Here is a 27,349-nt window from a genome sequence, read left to right as displayed (position 1 = left end):
CTCTCTATCTCTCTCTGACCTCTCTCTCTCTCTCCCTTCCTCTCCCTCTCCCCTTACCTCTCTCTCTCCCAAGCTGACCTCATTCTCTCCCTCTCTGACGTCACTCTCTCCCTCTCTGACATTTCTCACTCCCTTTCTGACCTCTCTCTCCATCTCTGACCTCTCTCTCTCTCTCTTCCTCTCAGTTCTCTCTCCCTCTCTCACTCTCTGACCTCTCTCACTGTCTTTCTCTCTGACCTCTCTCCCTCTCTCCCTCTATGGCCTCTCTCTCTCGCTCTCTGTCCTCTCTCTCTCTGTCTCTCCCTCCCTGAGCTCTATCTCTCCCTCTCTAACCTCTCTCTCTCTCCCTCTCTGACCTCTCTCTCTCTCTCTCTTACCTCTCTCTCTCTATCCCTCTCTGACCTCTCTCTCTCTCTCTTCCTCTCCCTCTCCCCTTACCTCTCTCTCTCTCCCAAGCTGACCTCATTCTCTCCCTCTCTGACCTGTCTCTCACTCTCCCTCTGACCTCTCTTTCTCTCCATCCCTCTCTAACCTCTATCTCTCCCTCTATGACCTATTTTTCTCTCTCCCTCTCTGACCTCTCACTCTCTCTCTCTCTCCCTGTCTCACCTCTCTATCGCTCCCACTCTGGCCTCTCCTTCTCTTCCTGACCTCTCTCTCTCTCCCTCTCTGACCTACCTCTCTACCTCTCTGACCTCTCTCTCTCTGTTTCCCTCTGTGACCTCTCTCTTTCTCCCTCTCTGTCCTCTCTCTCTGTCTCTCTCTCACTGAACTCTCTCTCTCTCTCCCTCTCTGACCTCTCTATCTCCCTCTCTTACCTCTCTCTCTCTATCCCTCTCTGACCTCTCTCTCTCTCTTCCTCTCCCTCTCCCCTTACCTCTCTCTCTCTCCCAAGCTGACCTCATTCTCTCCCTCTCTGACCTCACTCTCTCCCTCTCTGACATTTCTCACTCCCTTTCTGACCTCTCTCTCCATCTCTGACCAGTCTCTCTCTCTCTCCCTCTCAGTTCTCTCTCCCTCTCTCACTCTCTGACCTCTCTCACTGTCTTTCTCTCTGACCTCTCTCCCTCTCTCCCTATATGGCCTCTCTCTCTCGCTCTCTGTCCTCTCTCTCCGTCTCTCCCTCTCTGAGCTCTATCTCTCCCTCTCTAACCCTCTCTCTCCCTCTCTGACCTCTCTCTCTCTCCCTCTCTGACCTCTCTCTCTCTCCCTCTGACATCACTCTATCTCCACCTCTGAGCTCTCTCTCTCTCCGTCTCCGATCCCTCTCTCTCTCCCCGTCTCTCTCTCTCTGACATCTCTCTCTCTCTCTCTAACATCTATTTCTCTCTCCCTCTCTGAACTCTCTCTCTCTCTCTCTGACCTCTCCCTCTCCCGCTCTCTGACCTCTCTCTCTCTCTCTCCCTCTCTTACGTCTCTCTCTCTCTCCCTCTCTGTCTTCCCTCTCTCTCCTTCACTGACATTTCTCTCTCTCTCTCTCCCTTTCTGACCTATCTCTCTCCCTCTCTGACCTCTCTCTCTCTCTCCCTCTCTGATTTCTCTCTCTCCCTCTCTTACATCTCTCTCTCTCTCTCTGTCTCTGTCTTCTCTCTCTCTCCCTCTCTGACCTCTCTCTCTCTCTCTTCCTCTCTGACCGCGCTCTCTCTCTTCCTCTCCATCTCCCTCTCTGACCTCTCTCTCTCTCCGATCTCTATCTCTCCCTCTCAGACCTATCTCTCTCTCTCCATCTCTGACTTCTCTCTCTCTCCCTCTCTGACCTCTCACTCTCTCTACCTCTGACCAGTCTCTCTCTCTCCCTCTGACCTCTCTTTCGCTCCCGCTCTGACCTACCTCTCTCCCTCTCAGACCTCTTTCTCACTCTCCCCCTCTCCCTCTCTGACCTCTCACTCTATCCCTCTCTGACCTCGCTCTCTCTGTCTCTCCCATTCTGAGCTCTATCTCTCCCTCTCTGACCTATTTTTCTCTCTCCCTCTCTGACCTCTCTCTCTCTCTCTCTCTCTCTGACCTCTCTCTGTCTCTCTCCCTGTCTCACCTCTCTATCTCTCCCACTCTGACCTCTCTCTCTCTCTCTGACCTCTCTCTCTCCCTCTCTGACCTACCACTCTCCCCTCTTACCTCTCACTCTCTCTGTCCCTCTCTGACCTCACTCTCTCTCTCCCTCTCTGTACTCTCTCTCTGTCTCTCTCTCACTGAACTCTCTCTCTCTTTCCGTCTCTGACCTGTCTATCACCCTCTCTGACCTCTCTCTATCCCTCTCTGACCTCTCACTCTCTTCCTCTCCCTCTCCACTTACCTCTCTCTCTCTCCAAATCTGACCTCATTCTCTCCCTCTCTGACCTCACTCTCTCCCTCTCTGACATTTCTCTCTCCCTCTCTGACCTCTCTCATACTCTCTGACCTTCTCTCTCTCACTCTTTCTCAGTTCTCTCTCCCTCTCTCTCACTCTCTGACCTCTCTCACTGTCTTTCTCTCTGACCTCTCTCTCTCTCTCCCTCAATGACCTCTCTCTCTCCCTCTCTGACATCTCTCTCTCTCTTCCTCTCCCTCTTCCCCTTTGACCCCTCTCTCTCTCCCTCTCTGACCTCATTCTCTCCCTCTCTGACATCTCTCTCTCCTTATCTGACCTCTCTCTCCCTCACTGACCTCTCTCTCTCTCTCTCACTACCTCCCTGAACTCTCTCTCTCTGCCTCTCCGACCTCTCTCTCTCGCTCTCCCCCTCTGACCGCTCTCTCTCTCTCTACATCTCTGACCTCACTCTCTCTCGCCTGCTCTGACATCTCTCTCTCTCTCCCTCTCTGACTTCTCTCTCTACCTCTCTGACCTCTCTCTCTCTCCCTCTCTGACCTCTCTGTCTCTACATCTGTGACCTCTCTCGCTCTCTCTCCCTCTCTGACCTCTGTCTCCCTCTCTGAACTATCTCTCTGCCTCTCTGACCTGTCTCTCAATCTCCCTCTGACCTCTCTGTCTCTCCATCCCTCTCTAACCTCTCTATCTCTCACTCTGACCTCTCTCTCCCTCTCTGACCCCTCTCACTCTCCCTGTCTCTCTTTCTCTCGCTCTCTGACTTTTCTCTCTCTCCCTCTCTAAAATCAATTTCTCTCTACCTCTCTAACATCTATTTCTCTCTCCCTCTCTGACCTCTCTCTCTCTCTCTCCCTCTCTGACCTCTCTCTCTCTCTCTGACCTTTCTCTCTATCTCTGACCGTTCTCTCTTTCTCTCCCTTTCTGACCTCTTTCTCTCTCCCTCTCTGACTTCTTTCTCTCTCACCCTCTCTGACCTCTCTCTCTTTCTTACCTCCCTCTCTCTCTCTCCCTCTCTGACCTCTCTCTCTCCCTCTCTGACCTCTCTCTATCCCTCTCTGACCTCTCTCTCTCTCTTCCTCTCCCTCTCCCTCTCTGACATCCCTCTCTCTCTCCGACCTATATCTCTCCCTCTCTGACCTATCTCGCTCTCTCCCTCTCTGACTTCTCTCTCTCTCCCTCTCTGACCTCTGACTCTCTCTCCCTGTGACCTGTCTCTCTCTCTCTCCCTCTGACCTCTCTCTCTCTCTCTCCCTCTCTGACCTCTCTCTCTCTCCCTCTGACCTCTCCCTCTCTCCCTCTGACCTCTCTGTCTCTCTCTCCCTCTCTGACATCCCTCTCCCCCTCTTTGTCCTCTGTCTCTCTCTCACTCTCTGACCTCTCTCTCTCACTCTCCCCTTCTCCCTAACTGACCTCTCTTTCTATCCCTCTCTGACCTCTCACTCTCTCTCTCTCTCCCTGTCTCACCTCTCTATCTCTCCCACTCTGACCTCTCCCTCTCTTCCTGACCTCTCTCTCTCTCCCTCTCTGACCTACCTCTCTCCCCCTCTGACCTCTCTCTCTCTGTTTCCCTCTGTGACCTCTCTTTCTCCCTCTCTGTCCTCTCTCTCTGTCTCTCTCTCACTGAACTCTCTCTCTCTCCCTCTCTGACCTCTCTATCTCCCTCTCTTACCTCTCTCTCTCTATCCCTCTCTGACCTCTCTCTCCCTCCCTCTCTAACCTACCTCTCTCCCTCTCAGACCTCTTTCACACTCTCTCTCCCTCTCCAACCTCTCTTTCTCCCTCTCTGACCTCTCTCTCTTTCTCTCCCTCAATGAAGTCTATCTCTCTCTCTCTCTCTCCCTCTCTGACCTCTATCTCTCCATTTCTGACCTCTCTCTCTCTCTTCCACTCTCTCTCCGCCTCTGACCTCTCTCAATCTTTCCCTCTCTGACCACACTCTCTCCCTCTCTGAAATCTCTCCCTCCCTCTCTGACCTCAGTCTCTGCATCTCTGACCTCTCTCTCTCTCTCTCCCTCACTGAACTCACTCTCTCTCTCTCTCTCTCCCTCTCTGACCACTATCTCTCCCACTCTGACATCTCTCTCTCTCTTCCTCTCCCTCTTCCCCTTTGACCCCTCTCTCTCTCCCTCTCTGACCTCATTCTCTCCCTCTCTGACATCCCTCTCTCCTTATCTGACCTCTCTCTCCCTCACTGAACTCTCTCTCTCTCTCTCACTACATCCCTGACCTCTCTCTCTCTGCCTCTCTGACCTCTCTCTCTCTCTCTCTCTCCCTCTGACCTCTCTCTCTCTCTCACTACATCTCTGACCTCACTCTCTCTCGCCTGCTCTGACATCTCTCTCTCTCTCCCTCTCTGACTTCTCTCTCTCCCTCTCTGACCTCTCTCTCTCTACCTCTGTAACCTATCTCTCTCTCTCTCCCTCTCTGACCTCTGTCTCCCTCTCTGAACTCTCTCTCTCCCTCTCTGACCTGTCTCTCACTCTCCCTCTGACCTCTCTCTCTCTCCATCCCTCTCTAACCTCTCTCTCTCCCTCTCTGACCTCTCTCTCTCCCTCTCTGACCTGTCTCTAACTCTCCCTCTGACCTCTCTCTCTCTCCATCCCTCTCTAACCTCTCTCTCTCCCTCTCTGACCTCTCTTTCTCTCTCCCTCTGATGTCTCTCTATCTCTCACTCTGACCTCTCACTCCCTCTCTGACCTATCTCTCTCTCCCTCTGACATCTCTCTCTCTCTCCTTCTGACCTCCCTGTCTCTCTCCCCCTCTCTGACATCCCTCTCCACCTCTTTGTCCTCTGTCTCTCTCTCACACTCTGACCTCTCTCTCTCTCTCTCCCCCTCTCCCTCTCTGACCTCTCACTCTATCCCTCTCTTACCTCTCTCTCTCTCTCTCTCCCTCTCTGAGCTCTATCTCTCCCTCTCTGACCTATTTTTCTCTCTCCCTCTCTGACCTCTCTCTCTCTCTCTCTCCCTGTCTCAACTCTCTATCTCTCCCACTTTGACCTCTCTCTCTCTCTCTGACCTCTCTCTCTCTCCCTCTCTGACCTACCACTCTCCCACTCTTACCTCTCACTCTCTCTGTCCCTCTCTGACCTCTCTCTCTCTCTCCCTCTCTGTCCTCTCTGTCTCTCTCTCACTGAACTCTCTCTCTCTTTCCGTCTCTGACCTCTCTATCTTCCTCTCTGACCTCTCTCTCTCTATCCCTCTCTGACCTCTCACTCTCTTCCTCTCCCTCTCCCCTTACCTCTCTCTCTCTCCCAATCTGACCTCATTCTCTCCCTCTCTGACCTCACTCTCTCCCTCTCTGACATTTTTCTCTCCCTCTCTGACCTCTTTCATCCTCTCTGACCTCTCTCTCTCTCACTCTTTCTCAATTCTCTCTCCCTCTCTCTCACTCTCTGACCTCTCTCACTGTCTTTCTCTCTGACCTCTCTCTCTCTCTCCCTCAATGACCTCTCCCTCTCGCTCTCTGACCTCTCTCTCTCTCTCCCTCTCTGAGCTCTATCTCTCCCTCTCTAACCTCTCTCTCTCCCTCTCTGACCTCTCTCTCTCTCTCCCTCTCTTACATCTCTCTCTCTCCCTCTGACATCTCTCTATCTCAACCTCTGACCTGTCTCTCTCTCCGACTCCGATCCCTCTCTCTCTCCCTGTTCTCTCTCCCTCTGACTTCTCTCTCTCTCTCTCTCTAACATCTATTTCTCTCTCCCTCTCTGGCATCTCTCTCTCTCTCGCTGACCCCTCTTTCTCTCCCTCTCTGACCTCTCTCTCTCCCTCTCTTACATCTCTCTCCCTCTCCCTCTCTGTCTTCTCTCTCTCTCCCTCACTGACATCTCTCTCTCTCTCTCCCTCTCTGACCTCTCTCTCTCCCTCTCTGACCTCTCTCTCTTCCTCTCTTACATCTCTCTCTCTCTCTCCCTCTCTGACCTCTCTCTCTCTGTCCCTTTCTGACCTCTCACTCTCTTCCTCTCCCTCTCCCCTTACCTCTCTCTCTCTCCCAATCTGACCTCATTCTCTCTCTCTCTGACCTCACTCTCTCCCTCTCTGACATTTCTCTCTCCCTCTGACCTCTCTCATCCTCTCTGACCTCTCTCTCTCTCTCACTCTTTCTCAGTTCTCTCTCCCTCTCTCTCACTCTCTGACCTCTCTCACTGTCTTTCTCTCTGACCTCTCTCTCTCTATACCTCTATGACTTCTCTCTCTCGCTCTCTGATCTCTCTCTCTCTCTCTCCCTCTCTGAGCTCTATGTTCCCTCTCTAACCTCTCTCTCTCCCTCTCTGACCTCTCTCTCTCTCTCCCTCTCTTACATCTCTCTCTCTCTCCCTCTGACATCTCTCTATCTCACCCTCTGACCTCTCTCTCTCTCTCTGTCTACGATCCCTCTCTCTCTCTCCCTGTATATCTCCCTCTGACATCTCTCTCTCTCTCTCTAACATCTATTTCTCTCTCCCTCTCTGACATCTCTCTCTCTCTCTCTGACCCCTCTTTCTCTCCCTCTCTGACCTCTCTCTTTCTCTCCCTCTCTTACGTCGCTCTCTCTCTCCCTCTCTGTGTTCTCTCTCTCTCCCTCACTGACATCTTTCTCTCTCTCTCCCTTTCTGACCTATCTCTCTCCCTCTCTGACCTCTCTCTCTCCCTCTCTGACCTCTCTCTCTTCCTCTCTTACATCTTTCTCTCTCCCGTTCTCTGTCTTCACTCGCTCTCCCTCTCTGACCTCTCTCTCTCCATCTCTGACCTCTCTATCCCTCTCTGACCTCTCTCTCTCTCTCCCTCTCTGACCACGCTCTCTCTCTTCCTCTCCATCTCCCTCTCTGACCTCTCTCTCTCTCCGAGCTCTATCTCTCCCTCTCTGACCTATCTCGCTCTCTCCATCTCTGACTTCTCTCTCTCTCCCTCTCTGACCTCTCACTCTCTCTACCTCTGACCAGTCTCTCTCTCTCCCTCTGACCTCTATCTCGCTCCCTCTCTGACCTACCCCTCACCCTCTCAGAGCTCTTTCTCACTCTCTCTCCTTCTCCGACCTCTCTTTCTACCTCTCTGACCTCTCTCTCTTTCTCTCCCTCACTGAAGTCTATCTCTCTCTCTCTCTCCCTCTCTGACCTCTATATCTCCGTTTCTGACCTCTCTCTCTCTCTCCCTCTCTGACCTCACTCTCTCCCTCTCTGAAATCTCTCCCTCCCTCTCTGACCTCACTCTCTGCATCTCTGAGCTCTCTCTCTCTCCCTCCCTCACTGAACTCACTCTCTCTCTCTCTCTCCCTCTCTTACCACAATCTCTCCCTCTCTGACATCTCTCTCTCTCTCTTCCCCTTTGACCTCTCTCTCTCTCCCTCTCTGACCTCACTCTCTCCCTCTCTGACATCTCACTCTCCTTATCTGAACTCTCTCTCCCTCACTAACCTCTCTCCCTCTCACTACCTCCCTGACCTCTCTCTCTCTCTACCTCTCTGACCTCACTCTCTCTCGCCCGCTCTGACCGCTCTCTATCCCTCTCTGACCTCTCTCTCTTTCTCCCTCTCTGATCTCTCTCTCTCTTCCTCTCCCTCTCCCTCTCTGAACTCTCTCTCTCTCCAAACTCTATCTCTCCTTCCCTGACCTATCTCGCTCTCTCCTTCTCTGACTTCTCTCTCTCTCACTCTCTGACCTCTCAAAATCTCTTGCCCTCTGACCTGTCTCTCTCTCTCCCTCTGAACTCTCTCTCTCTCTCCCTCTCTGACCTCTCTCTCTTTCCCTCTCTGACCTCTCCATCTCTCCCTCTCTGACTTCTCTATCTCTGCCTGTCTGTTCTCTCACTCTCCTTCTCTGACATCTCTCTCTATCTCTCTCTCCCTCTCTGCTCTTCCTCTCTCGCTCTCAGACCTCTCTCTCACTCTCTCTCCCTCTCTGACTTCTCTCTCTCTACCTCTCTCACTCACTGACCTCTCTCACTCTCCCTCACTGAACTCTCTCTCTCTCTCTCTCTCCCTCTCTGACCTCTATCTCTCCCTCTCTGACCTCTTTCGCTCTCAGTTCGTCTCCCTCTCCCCCGTGACCTCTCTCTCTCTCTCTGACATCTTTCTCTCCCTCTCTGACCTCTCTCTCCCTCTCTGAACTTTCTCTCTCTCTCTCTCTCCCTCCCTCACTGAACTCACTCTCTCTCTCTCTCTCTCCCTCTCTGACCTCATTCTCTCCCTCTCTGACATCTCCATCTCCTAATCTGACCTCTCTCTCCCTCACTGACCTCTCTCTCTCTCTCACTACCTACCTGACCTCTCTCTCTGCCTCTCCGACCTCTCTCTCTCTCGCTCTCCCCCTCTGACCTCTCTCTCTCTCTCTACATCTCTGACCTCACTCTCTCTCGCCTGCTCTGACATCTCTCTCTCTCTCCCTCTCTGACTTCTCTCTCTCCCTCTCTGACCTCTCTCTCTCTCCCTCTCTGACCTCTCTGTCTCTACATCTGTGACCTCTCTCGCTCTCTCTCCCTCTCTGACCTCTGTCTCCCTCTCTGAACTATCTCTCTCCCTCTCTGACCTGTCTCTCAATTTCCCTCTGACCTCTCTGTCTCTCCATCCCACTCTAACCTCTCTCTCTCCCTCTCTGACCTCTCTCTCTCCCTCTGACGTCTCTCTATCTCTCACTGTGACCTCTCTCTCCCTCTCTGACCCCTCTCTCTCTCCCTGTCTCTCTTTCTCTCGCTCTCTGACTTTTCTCTCTCTCCCTCTCTAAAATCAATTTCTCTCTACCTCTCTAACATCTATTTCTCTCTCCCTCTCTGACCTCTCTCTCTCTCTCTCCCTCTCTGACCTCTCTCTCTCTCTCTGACCTTTCTCTCTATCTCTGACCGCTCTCTCTTTCTCTCCCTTTCTGACCTCTCTCTCTCTCCCTCTCTGACATCTTTCTCTCTCACCCTCTCTGACCTCTCTCTCTTTCTGACCTCCCTCTCTCTCTCTCTCCCTCTCTGACCTCTCTCTCTCCCTCTCTGACCTCTCTCTATCCCTCTCTGACCTCTCTCTCTCTCTTCCTCTCCCTCTCCCTCTCTGACATCTCTCTCTCTCTCCGACCTATATCTCACCCTCTCTGACCTATGTCGCACTCTCCCTCTCTGACTTCTCTCTCTTTCCCTCTCTGACCTCTGACTCTCTCTCCCTGTGACCTGTCTCTCTCTCTCCCTCTGACCTCTCTCTCTCTCTCTCCCTCTCTGACCTCTCTCTCTCTCCCTCTGACCTCTCCCTCTCTCCCTCTGACCTCTCTGTCTCTCTCTCCCTCTCTGACATCCCTCTCCCCCTCTTTGTCCTCTGTCTCTCTCTCACTCTCTGACCTCTTTCTCTCACTCTCCCCTTCTCCCTAACTGACCTCTCTTTCTATCCCTCTCTGACCTCTCACTCTCTCTCTCTCCCTGTCTCACCTCTCTATCTCTCCAACTCTGACCTCTCCCTCTCTTCCTGACCTCTCTCTCTCTCCCTCTCTGACCTACCTCTCTCCCCCTCTGACCTCTCTCTCTCTGTTTCCCTCTGTGACCTCTCTCTTTCTCCCTCTCTGTCCTCTCTCTCTGTCTCTCTCTCACTGAACTCTCTCTCTCCCTCTCTGACCTCTCTCTCTTTCTTACCTCCCTCTCTCTCTCTCCCTCTCTGACCTCTCTCTATCCCTCTCTGACCTCTCTCTCTCTCTTCCTCTTCCTCTCCCTCTCTGACATCGCTCTCTCTCTCCGACCTATATCTCTCCCTCTCTGACCTATCTCGCTCTATCTCTCTCTGACTTCTCTCTCTCTCCCTCTCTGACCTCTGACTCTCTCTCCCTGTGACCTGTCTCTCTCTCTCCCTCTGACCTTCTCCCTAACTGACCTCTCTTTCTATCCCTCTCTGACCTCTCACTCTCTCTCTCTCCCTGTCTCACCTCTCTATCTCTCCCACTCTGACCTCTCCCTCTCTTCCTGACCTCTCTCTCTCTCTCCCTCTCTGACCTACCTCTCTCCCCCTCTGACCTCTCTCTCTCTGTTTCCCTCTGTGACCTCTCTCTTTCTCCCTCTCTGTCCTCTCTCTCTGTCTCTCTCTCACTGAACTCTCTCTCTCCCTCTCTGACCTCTCTATCTCCCTCTCTTACCTCTCTCTCTCTATCCCTCTCTGACCTCTCTCTCTCTCTCCCTTCCTCTCCCTCTCCCCTTACCTCTCTCTCTCCCAAGCTGACCTCATTCTCTCCCTCTCTGACCTCACTCTCTCCCTCTCTGACATTTCTCACTCCCTTTCTGACCTCTCTCTCCATCTCTGACCTCTCTCTCTCTCTCCCTCTCAGTTCTCTCTCCCTCTCTCACTCTCTGACCTCTCTCACTGTCTTTCTCTCTGACCTCTCTCCCTCTCTCCCTCTATGGACTCTCTCTCTCGCTCTCTGTCCTCTCTCTCTCTGTCTCTCCCTCTCTGAGCTCTATCTCTCCCTCTCTAACCTCTCTCTCTCTCCCTCTCTGACCTCTCTCTCTCTCTCTCTCCCTCTGACATCACTCTATCTCAACCTCTGAGCTCTCTCTCTCTCAGTCTCCGATCCCTCTCTCTCTCACCCCGTCTCTCTCTCGCTGACATCTCTCTCTCTCTCTCTAACAGCTATTTCTCTCTCCCTCTCTGACCCCTCTCTCTCTCTGACCTCTGTCTCTCTCTCCCTCTCTTACATCTCTCTCTCTCTCCCTCTCTGTCTTCCCTCTCTCTCCTTCACTGACATTTCTCTCTCTCTCTCTCCCTTTCTGACCTATCTCTCTCCCTCTCTGACCTCTCTCTCTCTCTCCCTCTCTGATCGTTCTCTCTCCCTCTCTTACATCTCTCTCTCTCTCTCTCCCTCTCTGTCTTCTCTCTCTCTCCCTCTCTGACCTCGCTCTCTCTCTCTCCCTCTCTGACTGCGCTCTCTCTCCTCCTATCCATCTCCCTCTCTGACCTCTCTCTCTCTCCGAACTCTATCTCTCCCTCTCAGACCTATCTCTCTCTCTCCATCTCTGCCTTCTCTCTCTCTCCGCCTCTGACCTCTCACTCTCTCTACCTCTGACCAGTCTCTCTCTCTCCCTCTGACCTCTCTCTCGCTCCCTCTCTAACCTACCTCTCTCCCTCTCAGACCTCTTTCTCACTCTCTCTCCCTCTCCAACCTCTCTTTCTCCCCCTCTGACCTCTCTCTCTTTCTCTCCCTCAATGAAGTCTATTTCTCTCTCTCTCTCCCTCTCTGACCTCTATCTCTCCATTTCTGACCTCTCTCTCTCTCTTCCACTCTCTCTCCGCCTCTGACCTCCCACAATCTTTCCCTCTTGACCTCACTCTCTCCCTCTCTGAAATCTCTCCCTCCCTCTCTGACCTCAATCTCTGCATCTCTGACCTCTCTCTCTCTCCCTCCCTCACTGAACTCACTCTCTCTCTCTCTCTCCCTCTCTGACCACTATCTCTCCCTCTCTGACATCTCTCTCTCTCTCTTCCTCTCCCTCTTCCCCTTTGACCCTTCTCTCTCTCCCTCTCTGACCTTATTTTCTCCCACTCTGACATCTCTCTCTCCTTATCTGACCTCACTCTCCCTCACTGACCTCTCTCTCTCTCTCACTACATCCCTGACCTCTTTCTCTCTGCCTCTCCAACCTCTCTCTCTCTCTCTCGCTGTCTCCCTCTGACCTCTCTCTCTCTCTACATCTCTGACCTCACTCTCTCTCTCCCTCACTGACATCTCTCTCTCTCTCTCCCTCTCTGACCTCTCTCTCTCCCTCTCTGACTTCTCTCTCTCCCTCTCTGACCTCTCTCTCTCTACCTCTGTGACCTATCTCTCTCTCTCTCCCTCTCTGACCTCTGTCTCCCTCTCTGAACTCTCTCTCTCCCTCTATGACCTGTCTCTCACTCTCCCTCTGATCTCTCTCTCTCTCCATCCCTCTCTAACCTCTCTCTCTCCCTCTCTGACCTCTCTCTCTCCCTCTCTGACCTCTCTCTCTTCCTCTCTTACATCTCTCTCTCTCTCTCACTCTCTGTGTTCTCTCTCTCTCCCTCTCTGACCTCTCTCTCTCTATCCCTCTCTGAGCTCTCACTCTCTTCCTCTCCCTCTCCCCTTACCTCTGTCTCTCCCAATCTGACCTCATTCTCTCCCTCTCTGACCTCACTCTCTCCCTCTCTGACATTTCTCTCTCCCTCTCTGACCTCTCTCTCTCTCTCACTCTTTCTCAGTTCTCTCTCCCTCTCTCTCACTCTCTGACCTCTCTCACTGTCTTTCTCTCTGACCTCTCTCTCTCTATCCCTCTATGACATATCTCTCTCGCTCTCTGACCTCTCTCTCTCTCTCTCCCTCTCTGACTTCTCTCTCTCTCTTCCTCTCCCTCTCTGACCTCTCTCTATCCCTCTCTGACCTCTCTCTCTTTCTCCCTTTCTGATCTATCTCACTCTCTTCCTCTCCCTCTCCCTCTCTGAACTCTCTCTCTCTCTCCAAACTCTATCTCTCCCTCTCTGACCTATCTCGCTCTCTCCTTCTCTGACTTCTCTCTTTCTCACTCTCTGACCTCTCAATCTCTCTCCCTCTGACCTGTATCTCTCTCTCCCTCTGAACTCTCTCTCTCTCTCCCTCTCTGACCTCTCTCTCTCTCCCTCTCTGACCTCCCCATCTGTCCCTCTCTGACTTCTCTATCTCTGCCTGTCTGGTCTCTCACTCTCCTTCTCTGACATCTCTCTCTATCTCTCACTCCCTCTCTACTCTTCCTCTCTCGCTCTCAGACCTCTCTCTCACTCTCTCTCCCTCTCTGACTTCTCTCTCTCTCCCTCTCACTCTCTGACCTCTCTCTCTCTCCCTCCCTCACTGAACTCTCTCTCTCTCTCTCCCTCTCTGACCTCTATCTCTGCCTCTCTGACCTCTTTCTCTTTCACTTCGTCTCCGTCTCCCCCTGTGACCTCTCTCTCTCTCTCTCTGACATCTTTCTCTCCCTCTCGGACCTCTCTCTCCCTCTCTGACCTTTCTCTCTCTCTCTCTCTCCCTCCCTCACTGAACTCACTCTCTCTCTCTCTCCCTCTCTGACCACTATCTCTCCCTCTCTGACATCCCTCTCTCTCTCTTCCTCTCCCTCTTCCCCTTTGACCTCTCTCTCTCTCCCTCTCTGACCTCATTCCCTCCCTCTCTGACATCTCCCTCTCCTAATCTGACCTCTCGCTCCCTCACTGACCTCTCTCTCTCTCTCACTACCTACCTGACCTCTCTCTCTGCCTCTCCGACCTCTCTCTCTCTCGCTCTCTCCCTCTGAGCTCTGTCTCTCTCTCTAAACCTCTGACTTCACTCTCTCTCGCCTGCTCTGACATCTCTCTCTCTCTCCCTCTCTGACCTCTCTCTCTCCCTCTCTGACCTCTCTCTCTCTCTCCCTGTCTCACCTCTCTATCTCTCCCACTCTGACCTCTCTCTCCCTCTCTGACCTCTCTCTCTCTCCCTCTCTGACCTCTCTCTCTACCACTGTGACCTCTCTCGCTCTCTCTCCCTCTCTGACCTCTGTCTCCCTCTCTGAACTATCTCTCTCCCTCTCTGACCTGTCTCTCAATCTCCCTCTGACCTCTCTGTCTCTCCATCCCTCTCTAACCTCTCTCTCTCCCTCTCTGACCTCTCTCTCTCTCTCCCTCTGACGTCTCTCTATCTCTCACTCTGACCTCTCTCTCCCTCTCTGACCCCTCTCTCTCTCTCCCTGTCTCTCTTTCTCTCGCTCTCTGACATCTCTCTCTCTCCCTCTCTAACATCAATTTCTCTCTACCTCTCTAACATCTATTTCTCTCTCCCTCTCTGACCTCTCTCTCTCTCTCTCTCTCCCTCTCTGGCCTCTCTCTCTCTCTCGGACCCTTCTCTCTATCTCTGACCGCTCTCTCTTTCTCTCACTTTCTGACCTCTCTCTCTCTCTGACATCTTTCTCTCTCTCCCTCTCTGACCTCTCTCTCTTTCTGACCTCCCTCTCTCTCTTCCCTCTCTGACCTCTCTCTTCCCCCTCTGACCTCTCTCTCTTTCTCCCTCTCTGACCTCTCTCGCTCTCTTCCTCTCCCTCTCCCTCTCTGACATCTCTCTCTCTCTCCGACCTATATCTCTCCCTCTCTGACCTATCTCGCTCTCTCCCTCTCTGACTTCTCTCTCTCTCCCTCTCTGACCACTGACTCTCTCTCCCTGTGACCTGTCTCTCTCTCTCTCTCTGACCTCTCTCTCTCCCTCCCTCTCTGAACTCTTTCTCACTACCTCTGACCTCTCCCTCTCTCCCTCTGACCTCTGTCTCTCTCTCCCTCTCTGACATCCCTCTCCCCCTCTTTGTCCTCTGTCTCTCTCTCACTCTCTGACCTCTCTCTCTCACTCTCTCTCTCTCCCTCTCTGACCTCATTCCCTCCCTCTCTGACATCTCCCTCTCCTAATCTGACCTCTCTCTCCCTCACTGACCTCTCTCTCTCTCTCACTACCTACCTGACCTCTCTCTCTGCCTCTCCGACCTCTCTCTCTCTCGCTCTCTCCCTCTGACCTCTGTCTCTCTCTCTAAACCTCTGACTTCACTCTCTCTCGCCTGCTCTGACGTCTCTCTCTCTCTCCCTCTCTAACTTCTCTCTCTCCCTCTCTGACCTCTCTCTCTCCCTCTCTGACCTCTCTCTCTCTCTCCCTGTCTCACCTCTCTATCTCTCCCACTCTGACCTCTCTCTCCCTCTCTGACCTCTCTCTCTCTCCCTCTCTGACCTCTCTCTCTCTACCACTGTGACCTCTCTCGCTCTCTCTCCCTCTCTGACCTCTGTCTCCCTCTCTGAACTATCTCTCTCCCTCTCTGACCTGTCTCTCAATCTCCCTCTGACCTCTCTGTCTCTCCATCCCTCTCTAACCTCTCTCTCTCCCTCTCTGACCTCTCTCTCTCCCTCTCTGACCTGTCTCTAACTCTCCCTCTGACCTCTCTCTCTCTCCATCCCTCTCTGAACTCTTTCTCACTACCTCTGACCTCTCCCTCTCTCCCTCTGACCTCTGTCTCTCTCTCCCTCTCTGACATCCCTCTCCCCCTCTTTGTCCTCTGTCTCTCTCTCACTCTCTGACCTCTCTCTCTCACTCTCCCCCTCTCCCTCTCTGACCTCTCACTCTATCCCTCTCTGACCTCTCTCTCTCTCTCCCTCTCTGAGCTCTATCTCTCCCTCTCTGACCTATTTTTCTCTCTCCCTCTCTGACCTCTCACTCTCTCTCTCTCCCTCTCTGACCTCTCTCTCTCTCTCTCCCTGTCTCACCTCTCTATCTCTCCCACTCTGACCTCTCTCTCTCTCTCTGACCTCTCTCTCTCTCCCTCTCTGACCTACCACTCTCCCCCGCTTACCTCTCTCTCTCACTGTCCCTCTCTTTCCTCTCTCTCTCTCTCCCTCTCTGTCCTCTCTCTCTTTCTCTCTCTAACTGAACTCTCTCTCTCTTTCCGTCTCTGACCTCTCTATCTCCCTCTCTGACCTCTCTCTCTATCCCTCTCTGACCTCTCACTCTCTTCCTCTCCCTCTCCCCTTACCTCTCTCTCTCTCCCAATCTGACCTCATTCTCTCCCTCTCTGACCTCACTCTCTCCCTCTCTGACATTTCTCTCTCCCTCTCTGACCTCTCTCATCCTCTCTGACCTCTCTCTCTCTCACTCTCTCTCAGTTCTCTCTCCCTCTCTCTCACTCTCTGACCTCTCTCACTGCCTTTCTCTCTGACCTCTCTCTCTCTCTCCCTCTATGGCCTCTCTCTCTCGCTCTCTGACCTCTCTCTCTCTCTCTCCCTCTCTGAGCTCTATCTCTCCCTCTCTAACCTCTCTCTCTCCCTCTCTGACCTCTCTCTCTCTCTCCCTCTCTTACATCTCTCTCTCTCCCTCTGACATCTCTCTATCTCAACCTCTGATCTGCCTCTTTCTCCGTCTCCGATCCTTCTCTCTCTCTCCCTGTTCTCTCTCCCTCTGACTTCTCTCTCTATCTCTAACATCTATTTCTCTCTCCCTCTCTGACATCTCTCTCTCTCTCCCTGACACCTCTTTCTCTCCCTCTCTGACCTCTCTCTCTCTCTCCCTCTCTTACATCTCTCTCTCTCTCTCCCTCTCTGTGTTCTCTCTCTCTCCCTCATGGACATCTCTCTCTCTCTCTCCCTTTCTGACCTATCTCTCTCCCTCTCTGACCTCTCTCTCTCCCCCTCTGACCTCTCTCTCTTCCTCTCTTACATCTCTCTCTCTCTCTCGCTCGCTGTCTTTTCTCTCTCTCCCTCTCTGACCTCTCTCTCTCTCTCCATCTCTGACCTCTCTATCCCGCTCTGACCTCTCTCTCTCTCCCTCTCTGACCACGCTCTCTCTTCCTCTCCATCTCCCTCTCTGACCTCTCTCTCTCTCTGAACTCTATCTCTCCCTCTCTGACCTATCTCGCTCTCTCCGTCTCCGACTTGTCTCTCTCTTCCTCTCTGACGTCTCACTCTCTCTACCTCTGACCAGTCTCTCTCTCTCCCTCTGACCTCTCTCTCTCTCCCTCTCCAACCTACTTCTCACCCTCTCAGAGCTCTTTCTCACTCTCTCTCCTTCTCTGACCTCTCTTTCTACCTCTCTGACCTCTCTCTCTTTCTCTCCCTCACTGAAGTCTAACTCTATCTCTCTCTCTCCCTCTCTGACCTCTATCTCTCCGTTTCTGACCGCTCTCTCTCTCTTCCTCTTTCTCTCCGCCTCTGACCTCTCTCTCTTTCTCCCTCTCTGACCTCACTCTCTCCGTCTCCGAAATCTCTCCCTCCCTCTCTGACCTCACTCTCTGCATCTCTGAGCTCTCTTTCTCTCCCTCCCTCACTGAACTCACTCTCTCTCTCTCTCTCACTCTCTGACCAAATCTCTCCCTCTCTGACATCTCTCTCTCTCTCTTCCTCTCCCTCTTCCCCTTTGACCTCTCTCTCTCTCCCCCTCCCTGACCTCACTCTCTCCCGGCCTGACATCTCTCTCTCCTTATCTGACCTCTCTCTCCCTCACTGACCTCTCTCCCTCTCACTACGTCCCTGACCTCTCTCTCTCTGCCTCTCCAACCTCTCTCTCTCTCGCTCTTTCCCTCTGACCTCTCTCTCTCTCTCTCTACCTCTCTGACCTCACACTCTCTCGCCCGCTCTGATATCTCTCTCTCTCTCTCCCTCTGACTTCTCTCTCTCTCTTGCTCTCCCTCTCCCTCTCTGACCTCTCTCTCTCTCTCCAACCTCTATCTCTCCCTCTCTGACCTATCTCGCTCTCTCCCTCTCTGACTTCTCTCTCTCTCACTCTCTGACCTTTCAATCTCTCTCCCTCTGACCTGTCTCTCTCTCTCTCCCTCTGAACTCTCTCTCTCTCTCCCTCTCTGACCTCTCTCTCTCAACCTCTCTGACCTTTCCATCTCACCCTCTCTGACTTCTCTATCTCTGCCTGTCTGTTCTCTCACTCTCCTTCTCTGACATCTCTCTCTATCTCTACCACTCTGACCTCACTCTCTCTCGCCTACTCTGACATCTCTCTCTCTCTCTCCCTCTCTGACTTCTCTCTCTCCCTCTCTGACCTCTCTCCCTCTCCCTCTCTGACCTCTCTCTCTCTACCTCCTTGACCTCTCTCTCTCTCTCCCTCTCTGACCTCTGTCTCCCTCTCTGAACTCTCTCTCTCCCTCTCTGACCGGTCTCTCACTCTCCCTCTGACCTCTCTGTCTCTCCATCCCTCTCTAACCTCTCTCTCTCCCTCTCTGACCTCTCTCTATCTCTCCCTCTGACGTCTCTCTATCTCTCACTCTGACCTCACTCTCCCTCTCTGAACCCTCTCTCTCCCTGTCTCTCTTTCTCTCGCTCTCTGACTTCTCTCTCTCTCTCCCTCTCTAACATCAATTTCTCTCTACCTCACTAACATCGATTTCTCTCTCCCTCTCTGACCTCTCTCTCTCTCTCTCCCTCTCTGACTTCTTTCTCTCTCACCCTCTCTGACCTCTCTCTCTTTTTGACCTCCCTCTCTCTCTCTCCCTCTCTGACCTCTCTCTATCCCTCTCTGACCTCTCTCTCTCTTTCTTCCTCTCTGACCTCTCTCTCTCTCTCTTCCTCTCCCTCTCCCTCTCTGACCTCTCTCTTTCTCTCCGACCTCTATCTCTCCCTCTCTGACCTATCTCGCTCTCTCCCTCTCTGACTTCTCTATCTCTCCCGCTCTGACCTCTGACTCTCTCTCCCTGTGACCTGTCTCTCTCTCTCCCTCTGACCTCTCTCTCTCTCCCTCTGACCTCTCTCTCTCTCCCTTTGACCTCTCTGTCTCTCTCTCCCTCTCTGACATCCCTCTCCCCCTCTTTGTCCTCTGTCTCTCTCTCACTCTCTGACCTCTCTCTCACTCTCCCCCTCTCCCTCTCTGACCTCTCACTCTATCCCTCTCTGACCTCTCTCTCTCTCTCTCTCTCCCTCTCTGAGCTCTATCTCTCCCTCTCTGTCCTATTTTTCTCTCTCCCTCTCTGACCTCTCACTCTCTCTCTCTCTCCCACTCTGACATCTCTCTCTCTCTCTGACCTCTCTCTCTCTCCTTCTCTGACCTACCACTCTCCCCCTCTTACCTCTCTCTCTCTCTGTCCCTCTCTGACCTCTCTCTCTCTCCCTCTCTGTCCTCTCTCTCTGTCTCTCTCTCTCACTGAGCTCTCTCTCTCTTTCCGTCTCTGACCTCTCTATCTCCCTCTCTGACCTCTCTCTCTCTATCCCTCTCTGACCTCTCACTCTCTTCCTCTCCCTCTCCCCTTACCTCTCTCTCTCTCCCAATCTGACCTCATTCTCTCCCTCTCCGACCTCACTCTCTCCCTCTCTGACATTTCTCTCTCCCTCTCTGACCTCTCCCATCCTCTCTGACCTCTCTCTCTCTCTCACTCTCTCTCAGTTCTCTCTCCCTCTCTCTCACTCTCTGACCTCTCTCACTGTCTTTCTCTCTGACCTCTCTCTCTCTCCCTTTATGACCTCTCTCTCTCGCTCTCTGACCTCTCTCTCTCTCTCCCTCTCTGAGCTTTATCTCTCCCTCTCTAACCTCTCTCTCTCTCTCTGACCTCTCTCTCTCTCTCCCGCTCTTCCATCTCTCTCTCTCCCTCTGACGTCTCTCTATCTCAACCTCTGACCTCTCTCTCTCTCCATCTCCGATCCCTCTCTCTCTCTCACCATCTCTCTCTATCTGACATCTCTCTCTCTCTCTAACATCTATTTCTCTCTCCCTCTCTGACATCTCTCTCTCTCCCTCTCTGTGTTCTCTCTCTCTCTCCTTCACTGACATCTCTCTCTCTCTCTCCTTTTCTGACCTATCTCTCACCCTCTCTGACCTCTCTCTCTCCCTCTCTGACCTCTCTCTCTTTCTCTATTACATCTCTCTCTCTCTCTCTCTGTCTTCTCTCTCTCTCCCTCTCTGACTCTCTCTCTCTCCATCTCTGACCTCTCTATCCCTCTCTGACCTCTCTCTCTCTCCCTCTCTGACCACGCTCTCTCTCTTCCTCTCCATCTCCCTCTCTGACCTCTCTCTCTCTCCGAACTCTATCTCTCCCTCTCTGACCTATCTCTCTCTCTCTGTCTCTGACTTCTCTCTCTCCCTCTCTGATGTCTCACTCTCTCTACCTCTGACCAGTTTCTCTCTCTCCCTCTGACCTCTCTCTCTCTCCCTATCTGACCTACCTCTCACCCTCTCAGAGCTCGTTCTCACTCTCTCTCCTTCTCCGACCTCTCTTTCTACCTCTCTGACCTGACTCTTTTTCTCTCCCTCACTGAAGCCTATCTCTCTCTCTCTCTCTCTCTCTCTCTCACCTCTATCTCTCCGTTTCTGACCTCTCTCTCTTCCTCTCTCTCTCCGCCTCTGACCTCTCTCTCTCTCTCTCCCTCTCTGACCTCACTCTCTCCCTCTCTGAAATCTCTCCCTCCCTCTCTGACCTCACTCTCTGCATCTCTGACCTCTCTCTCTCCCTCCCTCACTGAACTCACTTTCTCTCTCTCTCTCTCCCTCTCTGACCACTATCTCTCCCTCTCTGACATCTCTCTCTTCCTCTCCCTCTTCCCCTTTGACCCCACTCTCTCTCCCTCTCTGACCTCCTTCTCTCCCTCTCTGACATCTCTCTCTCCTTATCGGACCTCTCTCTCCCTCACTGACCTCTCTCTCTCTCTCTCTCACTACCTCTCTGCCCTCTCTCTCTCTGCCTTTCCGACCTCTCTCTCTCTCGCTCTCTCCCTCTGACCTCTCTCTCTCTCTATACCTCTCTGATCTCACTCTCTCTCGCCTGCTCTGACATCTCTCTCTCTCTCCCTCTCTGACTTCCCTCTCTCCCTCTCTGACCTCTCCCTCTCTCCCTCTCTGACCTCTCTCCCTCTACCTCTGTGACCTCTCTCTCTCTCTCCCCCTCTGACCTCTGTCTCCCTCTCTGAATTCTCTCTCTCCCTCTTTGACCTGTCTCTCACTCTCCCTCTGACCTCTCTCTCCATCCCTCTCTAACCTCTCTCTCTCCCTCTCTGACCTCTCTCTCTCTCTCCCTCTGATGTCTCTCTATCTCTCACTCTGACCTCTCTCTCCCTCTCTGACCCCTCTCTCTCTCTCTCCCTGTCTCTCTTTCTCTCGCGCTCTGACTTCTCTCTCTCTCCCTCTCTAACATCAATTTCTCTCTACCTCTCTAACATCTATTTCTCTCTCCCTCTCTGACCTCTCTCTCTCTCTCCCTCTCTGACCTCTCTCTCTCTCCCTCTCTGACCTTTCTCTCTATCTCTGACCGCTCTCTCTCTCTCTCCCTCTCTTACATCTCTCTCTCCCTCTCTGTGTTCTCTCTCTCTCCCTAACTGACACTTTCTCTCTCTCTCCCTTTCTGACCTATCTCTCTCCCTCTCTGACCTCTCACTCTCCCTCTCTGACCTCTCTATCCCTCTCTGACCTCTCTCTCTCTCTCCCTCTCTGATCGCGCTCTCTCTCTTCCTCTCCATCTCCCTCTCTGACCTCTCTAACTCTGAACTCTATCTCTCCCTCTCTGATCTATCTCGCTCTCTCCGTCTCTGACTTCTTTCTCTCTCCCTCTCTGGCGTCTCACTCTCTCTACCTCTGACCAGTCTCTCTCTCTCCATCTGACCTCTCTGACCTGTCTCTCTCCCTCACTGAACTCTCTCTCTCTCTCTCTCTCCCTCTCTGACCTCACTCTCTCCCTCTCCGAAATCTCTCCCTCCCTCTCTGACCTCACTCTCTGCATCTCTGACCTCTCTCTCTCCCTCCCTCACTGAACTCACTTTCTCTCTCTCTCTCTCCCTCTCTGACCACTATCTCTCCCTCTCTGACATCTCTCTCTTCCTCTCCCTCTTCCCCTTTGACCCCACTCTCTCTCCCTCTCTGACCTCCTTCTCTCCCTCTCTGACATCTCTCTCTCCTTATCAGACCTCTCTCTCCCTCACTGACCTCTCTCTCTCTCTCTCTCTCACTACCTCTCTGCCCTCTCTCTCTCTGCCTTTCCGACCTCTCTCTCTCTCGCTCTCTCCCTCTGACCTCTCTCTCTCTCTATACCTCTCTGATCTCACTCTCTCTCGCCTGCTCTGACATCTCTCTCTCTCTCCCTCTCTGACTTCCCTCTCTCCCTCTCTGACCTCTCCCTCTCTCCCTCTCTGACCTCTCTCCCTCTACCTCTGTGACCTCTCTCTCTCTCTCCCCCTCTGACCTCTGTCTCCCTCTCTGAATTCTCTCTCTCCCTCTTTGACCTGTCTCTCACTCTCCCTCTGACCTCTCTCTCCATCCCTCTCTAACCTCTCTCTCTCCCTCTCTGACCTCTCTCTCTCTCTCCCTCTGTTGTCTCTCTATCTCTCACTCTGACCTCTCTCTCCCTCTCTGACCCCTCTCTCTCTCTCCCTGTCTCTCTTTCTCTCGCGCTCTGACTTCTCTCTCTCTCCCTCTCTAACATCAATTTCTCTCTACCTCTCTAACATCTATTTCTCTCTCCCTCTCTGACCTCTCTCTCTCCCTCTCTGACCTCTCTCTCTCCCTCTCTGACCTTTCTCTCTATCTCTGACCGCTCTCTCTCTCTCTCCCTCTCTTTCATCTCTCTCTCCCTCTCTGTGTTCTCTCTCTCTCCCTAACTGACACTTTCTCTCTCTCTCCCTTTCTGACCTATCTCTCTCCCTCTCTGACCTCTCACTCTCCCTCTCTGACCTCTCTATCCCTCTCTGACCTCTCTCTCTCTCTCCCTCTCTGATCGCGCTCTCTCTCTTCCTCTCCATCTCCCTCTCTGACCTCTCTATCTCCGAACTCTATCTCTCCCTCTCTGATCTATCTCGCTCTCTCCGTCTCTGACTTCTTTCTCTCTCCCTCTCTGGCGTCTCACTCTCTCTACCTCTGACCAGTCTCTCTCTCTCCATCTGACCTCTCTGACCTGTCTCTCTCCCTCACTGAACTCTCTCTCTCTCTCTCTCCCTCTCTGCCCTCTATCTCTCCCTCTCAGACCTCTTTCTCTCTCACTTCATCTCCCTCTCCAACTGTGACCTCTCTTTCTCTCTCCCTCTCTGACATCTTTCTCTCCCTCTCTGACCTCTCTCTCCCTCTCTGACCTTTCTCTCTCTCTCTCTCTCCCTCCCTCACTGAACTCACTCTCTCTCTCTCTCCCTCTCTGAGCACTATCTCTCCCTCTCTGACATCTCTCTCTCTCTCTTCCTCTCCATCTTCCCCTTTGACCTCTCTCTCTATCCCTCTCTGACCTCATTCTCTCCCTCCATGACATCTCTCTCTCCTTATCTGACCTCTCTCTCCCTATCTGACCTCTCTCTCTCTCACTACCTACCTGACCTCTCTCTCTCTGCCTCTCCGACCTCTCTCTCTCTCGGTCTCTCCCTCTGACCTCTCTCTCTCTCTCTACATCTCTGATCTCACTCTCTCTCGCCTGCTCTGACATCTCTCTCTCTCTCCCTCTCTGACTTCTCTCTCTCCCTCTCTGACCTCTCTCTCTCTCCCTCTCTGACCTCTCTCTCTCTACCTCTGTGACCTCTCTCTCTCTCCCTCTCTGACCTCTGTCTCCCTCTCTGAACTCTCTCTCTCCCTCTCTGATCTGTCTCTCACTCTCCCTCTGACCTCTCTCTCTCTCTCCATCCCTCTCTAACCTCTCTCTCTCCCTCTCTGACCTTCTTTCTCTCTCCCTCTGACGTCTCTCTATCTCTCACTCTGACCTCTCACTCCCTCTCTGACCTCTCTCTCTCTCCCTCTCTGACCTCTCACTCTCTCTCTGACCTTTCTCTCTATCTCTGACCGCTCTCTCATTCTCTCCCTTTCTGACCTCTCGCTCTCTCTCCCTCTCTGACTTCTTTCTCTCTCACCCTCTCTGACCTCTCTCCCTTTCTGACCTCCCTCTCTCTCTCTCCCTCTCTGACCTCTCTCTATCCCTCTTTGACCTCTCTCTCTTTCTCACTCTCTGACCTCTCTCTCTCTCTTCCTCTCTCTCTCCCTCTCTGACCTCTCTCTCTCACTAACCCCCTCTCCCTCTCTGACCTCTCATTCTATCCCTCTCAGACCTCTCTCTCTCTCTCTCCCTCTCTGAGCTCTATCTCTCCCTCTCTGACCTATTTTTCTCTCTCCCTCTCTGACCTCTCACTCTCTCTCTCTCTCCCTCTCTGACATCTATCTCTCCGTTTCTGATCTCTCTCTCTCTCTTCCTCTTTCCCTCCGCCTCTGACCTCCCTCTCTTTCTCCCTCTCTGACCTCACTTTCTCCCTCTCCGAAATCTCTCCCTCCCTCTCTGACCTCAGTCTCTGCATCTCTGAGCTCTCTCTCTCTGCCTCCCTCACTGAACTCACTCTCTCTCTCCCTCTCTCTCTCTCCCTCTCTGACCACTATCTCTCCCTCTCTGACATCTCTCTCTCTCTCTTCCTCTCCCTCTTCTCCTTTGACCTCTCTCTCTCCCTCTGTGACCTCACTCTCTCCCCCTCTGACATCTCTCTCTCCTTATCTGACCTCTCCCTCCCTCACTGACCTCTCTCCCTCTCATTACGTCCCTGACCTCTCTCTCTCTGCCTCTCCGACCTCTCTCTCTCTCGCTCTCTCCCTCTGATCTCTCTCTCTCTCTACCTCTCTGACCTCACTCTCTCTCGCCCGCTCTGACATCTCTCTCTCTCTCCCTCTCTGACCTATCTCTCTCACCCTCTCTGACCTCTCCATCTCTCCCTCTCTGACTTCTCTATCTCTGCCTGTCTGTTCCCTCACTCTCCTTCTCAGACATCACTCTCTATCTCTACCTCTCTGACCTCACTCTCTCTCGCCTGCTCTGACATCTCTCTCTCTCTCCCTCTCTGACTTCTCTCTCTCCCTCTCTGACTTCTTTCTCTCTCCCTCTCTGACCTCTTTCTCTACCTCTGTGACCTCTCTATCTCTCTCTCCCTCTCTGACCTCTGTCTCCCTCTCTGAACTCTCTCTCTCACTCTCTGACCTGTTTCTCACACTCCCTCTGACGTCTCTGTCTCTCCATCCCTCTCTAACCTCTCTCTCTCCCTCGCTGACCTCTCTCTGTCTCTCCCTCTGACGTCTCTCTATCTCTCACTCTGTTCTCTCTCTCCCTCTCTGACCCCTCTCTCTCTCACTCTCTGACCTCTCAATCTCTCTCCCTCTGACCTGTCTCTCTCTCTCCCTCTGAACGCTCTCTCTCTCTCCCTCTCTGACCTCTCCATCTCTCCCTCTCTGACTTCTCTATCTCTGCCTCTCTGTTCTCTCACTCTCCTTCTCTGACATCTCTCTCTATCTCTCTCTCCCTCTCTGATCTACCTCTCTCGCTCTCAGACCTCTCTCTCCCACTCTCTCCCTCTCTGTCTTCTAAATCTCTCCCTCTCTCTGACCTCTCTCTCTCTCCCTCACTGAACTCTCTCTCTCTCTCTCTCTCCCTCTCTGACCTCTCTCTCTAGCACCCTCTGACCTCTCTCTCTCTCTCTCTCCCTCACTGAGCTCTATCTCTCCCTCTCTGACCTATTTTTCTCTCTCCCTCTCTGACCTCTCACTCTCTCTCTCTCCCTCTCTGACCTCTATCTCTCCGTTTCTGACCACTCTCTCTCTCTTCCTCTTTCTCTCTGCCTCTGACCTCTCTCTCTTTCTCCCTCTCTGACCTCACTCTCTCCCTCTCCGAAATCTCTCCCTCCCTCTCTGACCTCAGTCTCTGCATCTCTGAGCTCTCTCTCTCTCCCTCCCTCACAGAACTCACTCTCTCTCTCTCTCTCCCTCTCTGAACACTATCTCTCCCTCTCTGACATCTCTCTCTCTCTCTTCCTCTCCCTCTTCTCCTTTGACCTCTCTCTCTCCCTCTGTGACGTCACTCTCTCCCTCTCTGACATCTCTCTCTCCTTATCTGACCTCTCTCTCCCTCACTGACCTCTCTCCCTCTCATTACGTCCCTCACCTCTCTCTCTCTGCCTCTCTGACCTCTCTCTCTCGCTCTCTCCCTCTGATCTCTCTCTCTCTCTCTACCTCTCTGACCTCACACTCTCTTGCCCGCTCTGACATCTCTCTCTCTCTCCCTCTCTGACTTCTCTCTCCCTCTGCCTCTCCCTCTCCCTCTCTGACCTCTCTCTCTCCAACCTCTACCTCTCCCTCTCTGACCTATCTTGCTCTCTCCCTCTCTGACTTCTCTCTCTCTCACTCTCTGACCTCTCAATCTCTCTCCCTCTGACCTGTCTCTCTCTCTCCCTCTGAACTCTCTCTCTCTCTCCCTCTCTGACCTATCTCTCTCACCCTCTCTGACCTCTCCATCTCTCCCTCTCTGACTTCTCTATCTCTGCCTGTCTGTTCTCTCACTCTCCTTCTCAGAAATCTCTCTCTATCTCTACCTCTCTGACCTCACTCTCTCTCGCCTGCTCTGACATCTCTCTCTCTCTCCCTCTCTGACTTCTCTCTCTCCCTCTCTGACCTCTCTCTCTCCCCCTCTCTGACCTCTCTCTCTAACTCTGTGACCTCTCTCTCTCTCTTTCCCTCTCTGACCTCTGTCTCCCTCTCTGAACTCTCTCTCTCCCTCTCTGACCTGTCTCTCACACTCCCTCTGACGTCTCTGTCTCTCCATCCCTCTCTAACCTCTCTCTCTCCCTCTCTGCCCTCTCTCTGTCTCTCCCTCTGACGTCTCTCTATCTCTCACTCTGACCTCTCTCTCCCTCTCTGACACCTCTATCTCTCACTCTCTGACCTCTCAATCTCTCTCCCTCTGACCTGTCTCTCTTTCTCCCTCTGAACTCTCTCTCTCTCTCCCTCTCTGACATCTCTCTCTCTCCCTCTCTGACCTCTCCATCTCTCCCTCTCTGACTTCTCTATCTCTGCCTGTCTGTTCTCTCACTCTCCTTCTCTGACATCTCTCTCTATCTCTCTCTCCCTCTCTGATCTACCTCTCTCGCTCTCAGACCTCTCTCTCCCACTCTCTCCCTCTCTGTCTTCTAAATCTCTCCCTCTCTCACTCTCTGACCTCTCACTCTCCCTCACTGAACTCTCTCTCTCTCTCTCTCTCCCTCTCTGACCTCTATCCCTCCCTCTCAGACCTTTCTCTCTCAATTCGTCTCCCTCTCCCCCTGTGACCTCTCTCTCTCTCTCCCTCTCTGACATCTTTCTCTCCCTCTCTGACCTCTCTGTCCCTCTCTGACATTTCTCTCTCTCTCTCTCTCTCTCTCCCTAACCTCTCTCTCTCTGCTTCTCCATCCTCTCTCTCTCTTGCTCTCTCCCTCTGATGTCTCTCTATCTCGCCCACTCAGACATCTCTCTCTCTCTCCCTCTCTGACTTCTCTCTCTCCCTCTCTGACCTCTCTCCCTCTCCCTCTCTGACCTCTCTCTCTCTCTCCCTCTCTGACATCCCTCTCCCGCTCTATGTCCTATCTCTCTCTCCCTCTCTGACCTCTCTCTCTCACTCTCCACTACTCCCTCTCTGACCTCTCTCTCTAGCACCCTCTGACCTCTCTCTCTCTCTCTCTCCCTCTCTGACCTATTTCTCTCTCTCCCTCTCTAACCTCACTCTCTCGCCATCTCTGACCTCTCTCTGACTCTCTCCCTCTGACCTCTCTCTCTCTCCCTCTCAGACCTCTCTCTCTCCCCCTTTCTGAGCTCTCTCTCTCTCTCCCTGTCTCACCTCTCTATCTCTCCCTCTCTGACCTCTCTCTCTCTCTCCTTCTCTGACCTCCCTCTCT

Source organism: Carcharodon carcharias, chromosome 8 (assembly GCF_017639515.1).
Source record: "Carcharodon carcharias isolate sCarCar2 chromosome 8, sCarCar2.pri, whole genome shotgun sequence".
NCBI lineage: Eukaryota > Metazoa > Chordata > Chondrichthyes > Lamniformes > Lamnidae > Carcharodon > Carcharodon carcharias.
Note: the sequence above shows the minus strand (reverse complement) of the source record.